Genomic DNA, 5,400 nt, shown 5'->3' with positions numbered 1-5,400 from the left:
TACGGTCATTTTTTTTAAAGTTACACAAAAACCCAAAATCGATTTCTCGAAAACAGATTATGCGTAAAAATTCCCGTTTTTCATAATTTTTCTTTGTTTTTCACGGCGCTTTTGAAAACTATTGGAAAAATTTTACTTTTGACCCCCCCCAAAGTACCAACTAGATTCACTTTCCTATCAGAAAAGGTACTGTTGAAGAAAATCCAAGCACTTTTACTGTCCTAAAACGTGATGACAGACACAAAAATAAAAAAAAAAATAAAAAAAAAAACACACATCATTGTAAAATCAATACATTCATCGTTGGCCCTTGGGCACGCCACTGACTTCAGACACTCATAAAAAACTATTGTATATTTACACTCAACTTTTATTTTATTTCCACTTATTATTTTACAAGGAATGTTGTTAAACTATTTTCAAGTTTATTGACCAAACAAACCTTTTTTTATCGACATTAATTTAAAAAATCTAATAATAATAGAAATTGTCATGTGCCTATAAATAGCTCAACATGAGTCAAAATATTTCAAATATTATATGTCCTATAAAATGTTATAATGTCCTATTATATGTCCTAGAAAATGTTTATATAAACAATCAGTTACAATTTCACGTATCTTTTACACGTTTATTTGGGGTATTTTAAATTGTTTGCAACTTCTCAACTTTTCTAGTAGAAATTAGAAAAAATGCTCTGATCATAAACTTCGATGTTTTTGGAAGCAAATTATATCTAGTTGGTACTTTTAGGAGGTTCAAATTGAAAATACTCAATGTTTTTTAAAATAATTGGAGAAAAAAAATGAAAAATTGTTAAAATTGTTTGGTAGCTTCGTTATACCGTCTCACTTAGATTGTATTTGATTAATTAAAATTTTTTTTTTCTATAAATGTCAATAAAAAATTATTCATCCAGTGAAAAAGCTTAAAAATGTAATACGTAAGATTTTATTATAATTTATAGCTAAAATATTAACGATACACAGGCATCTTGGTTATTTTTTATAAGCATTTAAAGTTCAAATTTCGTCAAAACTACAGTTAATTAATTTGTAGTTCAAATTTCAAAACTTATAAAATATTAAATGTGTATAGCTAAGGCTATAGACAATTTATAGACAATTTAATACAAGGTCTTTCATACAAGTACCTACCTAGTTCATACTTTTATCGAAAAATTACAGATAATTTTAGGAAAATTGGTATGCAAATACAATATTTTTAAAAAAAAAATTCATTCTGGTAAGACGTATAATATGAAATTTACGTCTTGCTTACTATAGTCGACAGTTGAAACTTGACAAATATTTTTTTTTAAAGTAATAATAATACAGTCAATAGGAGAGAGGCTTCTGCCCGTTAACCACCCCCCCCCCCCTGTTTACGCCACTGGTTACATTATTAATATTTAATTACAAATACATATAGGTATTATATTATATTATACTACCTATGTTATATCATTCAAAAAAATTATATATAGTGATAATAGAAAAAAATATTATTTTGTTTTAAACATGAAGATTAGAGATCTCTAGTTTTTATGGTTTTAAATTACGATAATATATTATGTATGATTCAACTTAACTACAAAAATTTGCAAATTATAATATTGTAGTTTCAAATTTTAGAAAACTATTCATAATATTATATATAAATATTAATTTTTTGAATGATATAATAGGTATAGTAATATAAAATATTATTGCTAATTTTTCGAAAATTATTTATAGTACCCATTACATTACATTATATTAATTTTTTTCAATGATATAATATAGTATAATATACCTAATATAATATACGTATTTGTAATTAATTAAATATCAATAATGTGGTACCTAATCACTAATTATATAGATACGAATTCCTTATACTATGACCATGGCTTAAATATGACTAGCGTTGCTACAATTAGCGCACTACTCCCGATCACTGTATATAGGTAAATACGTTTGGTCATTAATTTGAATTTTGAGTGTGTTCCATTGAACTATATAGTATATATAACTATATATAGTTCAATGGTGTGTTCATTTGTATTTGTATTATTTTGTAATACGGAATAATGTTATTTAGATATTAGATCATCAGATAATTTCTGGTGATAACTGATAAGCCATCCTTGGAAAGCGATCAAGTTACTAGGATGGTACACAGATTTATATATAGTGTAGTATAGTACGAATAATACATAATTCTGTGGGAGAGTAGAATCACAGAATAAACTAGGTATAAAGTAGAAATTGACGATTTATGAATATAAAAACCATGTTTGGATTGTTTGACCGTGAAAAATATAAATCCGAAACGTTACGGAATTTCGTTGCCAACATAACCGCTATCAACACACGAGCGGCGATTCATGAGACCGATAATTGAATGGAAATATTATGGAATACCCGTGTACAACACACTACAACGTACATTCGGGGGGTACTCGCTGTGTGCCAGTGTCATTTGCCAGTCTGCACTCTGCACTCTTGACTCCGCGTTCGCTGCTCGTCGGTCGCTGCGTTTTGCGTTTGAGTACGATACTAGATACTACGATTCATACTTCACAGTCAACAATCGACAATAGTACACTAGACACTAGTACAGTAGTCGCCACTCGCACTCTTCGGCGGCGCACGGTGACAGCGTACTTTATCACACCAGTCACCACGCACTGTTTATTTTCGCTACTTTTCGACGAAAGATCTTGAAAGGTTCTTCACGCGAGAACTTTCCCCAAGAAAACTATCACTCGCTATTCAATCGAACGTTGAACATCACAAACGTGACTATCCACCCGGCACTTCGGTAATTGGTGGTCGAATTGGATATCTGAGCGATTTCCACGCACAGGTAAATTACTCGTTATTAACATTTTCAAAAATATTTTAAATGCAAATTCCAAACCGAGGGTAGTTGGGCGACCAGCAAGTTACAATTGACACTTATAATATTCCATGGGTCCATTTTGTAAAGTTGTGTTGGCTTCCTCACTACGGTGTTCACCAGTCTAAACAGATTTGTTTTTTTACATGACATAAATACATAATATGTCAGATATGTTCCTTATTTTTTTAATTAATTTGGTATTAGATATTATATATCTGTATTACATAATGGTGGTTTGTTATCGGGAAATACACAAATACTTTCCTTTGATGTTTACTGAATTTTTGTTGATCAGGATTATTTGTTGGACACTTAGACCCGTGTACTACCGGCTATATGCACACTAGTAATATGAAGGAAATATTTCCAATAATTCAATATTCAAAATTTTTTGTATTCTAATCTATAGTTTTGGTATAGCAGTACCTACTATTATTTTTTTAACATGTTGAATTCTTACATTTTTAATATAGTGCCCATATTATTGCATAGTAATCAGAAAAAATAGTTGCAAAAAAAATGAATGGAAATATTTAAAAATTGAAGTATAAATATATTAAAATTGCATTGAAAAATACATTAAGGTTACATAAAAAATCATATAATAACATAAAAAATAGAAAGGAGCTTACATTCATATAGTGTTTATAATATATACAGGGTGTATCTTATGTCATTGTACGCTGGGTTTTTTTTAACGATTATGGAACGATGACATGGAATTTCGTTAAAACGAAAAAAGACGTGTTTCTTTATTTTGAACAGGCAATTTTTTTTAATAATTTCAAAATTTTTAAACACGCAGGTTTACCAATGGCAAAATCAACTTTATTTTTTCAAATGGCAACCACTATATTTTTTAATGGATTCTTATAAAGCTTTTTTTTTTGATAGTCGAATCATCAATTTTGGCTCGCTAGTTTAGTAACATTAGATTACAGATTCAACTGTTGAAGTGTATCAAAAGGTAGTTATAAAAAAAAATTGTTTGGCGCTTGTAAATTAAACCTATACCCATTATTTCAATTAAAAGTATTAATGCATATTTTACTAATCTTTAAAAAAACCATAGTTTAGCGAGCCAAAATTGATGATTCGACTATCAAAAAAAAAAGCTTTTTAAGAATCCATTAAAAAATATAGTGGTTGCCATTTGAAAAAATAAAGTTGATTTTGCCATTGGTACACCTGTGTGTTTAAAAATTTTGAAATTATTAAAAAAAATTGCCTGTTCAAAATAAAGAAACACGTCTTTTTTCGTTTTAACGAAATTCCATGTCATCGTTCCATAATCGTTAAAACCCCGAGTACAATGACATAAGATACACCCTGTATAATATTATATATATTTAATTTTCAAGTTCCTTAATGAACATCATATTTTTGCCTTTTGCTATAATTTAGTAATTTATTATTTAGTTTTAGTGTAATGATAATATAGTATATATCAAATTGTATAGATAAATATAAAAAGTTTCATATTATAAATTATTCTTCATAAATTGAAAGGTAATTTAAAAAAAAATTTAGTTTGTTATAGGTAATAGGAATTCTTTCTAGATGGTTTTTCAAATATAGTAGACTAATTAAATATATATATATTTATATAGGTATATATAAATAAAATATAATATATATACAAAATTACTATAGATACTTATAATTTGAACTTTGATTAGGAACATTACATAAAAACAAATGTTTTTTGGTATAATAATAGGTTATAAAATGTATACCTATAAACAGACCTTTTTAACAGTCATAAATCATAACATAAGAAAGAGGTATAGCTCTGGGTATAGCTACTATAATTGTATTACATTTTATTATTTTAGACTTATTATTATTTAAGTAATTAACGTTTTTTATGATATTATATGATTTTTTTACTCGATTTTTTATGTAACTAATATATTTTTCAATACAATTTTAACATATTTATACTTCAGTTTTGACATATTTTCATTAATTTTAATTGGGACTTTTTTTCAGCGATTTGCATAATATACGTATACATTTTTTAAATTTATTTCTAAAAAAAATTAATAATGTATGATGATGCTACCCAAAACATTTAATAGCTTCAAGTAGAGAACTAGCTGTATTATGGCTCTCTATTTGTAAGTAACTTTAATAACTAATAAGAGTTAATTTATTGATAACGATAATGGACTCTAATTTCTTTTAAGTGTGTCATCTAGGATACTAATTATAATTTGGTTTTATCCACTGTTTGTGTAAACATTTACATACCCACAAGGTAATTGCTATATTATAACAAGCCTAAAATCCTGACATACACTTACCTATATTAATAATTAAGCATAATTTACTTTTATAATTTATTCACTATCTAGATAGGTACCTTGTACCTATATTATTTAATTTTGTTTCACATAATATTTTTATGTATAGTATTCATTAATGTTTGTATATAAAATGTTCTAAAGAAGTTCTTGTAGGTAGGTAGGTATTCAATTTCTATAAAAAAATTTGGGTTACAACCATATTAAT

At 27.0% G+C, this 5,400-nt stretch overlaps 1 protein-coding gene across 1 annotated transcript in view; it reads left to right on the top strand.

Moving 5' to 3' along the window:
- Window positions 1–2,104: 2,104 nt before the first annotated feature.
- The window catches only part of LOC100166146, a 22,173-nt gene continuing 18,877 nt past the window's right edge, over window positions 2,105–5,400 (top strand). Inside the window, exon 1 of the mRNA XM_003246926.4 lies at window positions 2,105–2,850. The gene's annotated coding sequence lies outside the window, so the exon portion shown is untranslated. The remainder of the gene's footprint in view (window positions 2,851–5,400) is intronic.

The sequence above is a fragment of the Acyrthosiphon pisum genome, chromosome A1 (assembly GCF_005508785.2).
Source record: "Acyrthosiphon pisum isolate AL4f chromosome A1, pea_aphid_22Mar2018_4r6ur, whole genome shotgun sequence".
Lineage (NCBI taxonomy): Eukaryota > Metazoa > Arthropoda > Insecta > Hemiptera > Aphididae > Acyrthosiphon > Acyrthosiphon pisum.
The sequence above is the reverse complement of the archived record's forward strand: the minus strand, read 5'-3'. Positions and strand labels throughout refer to the sequence as shown.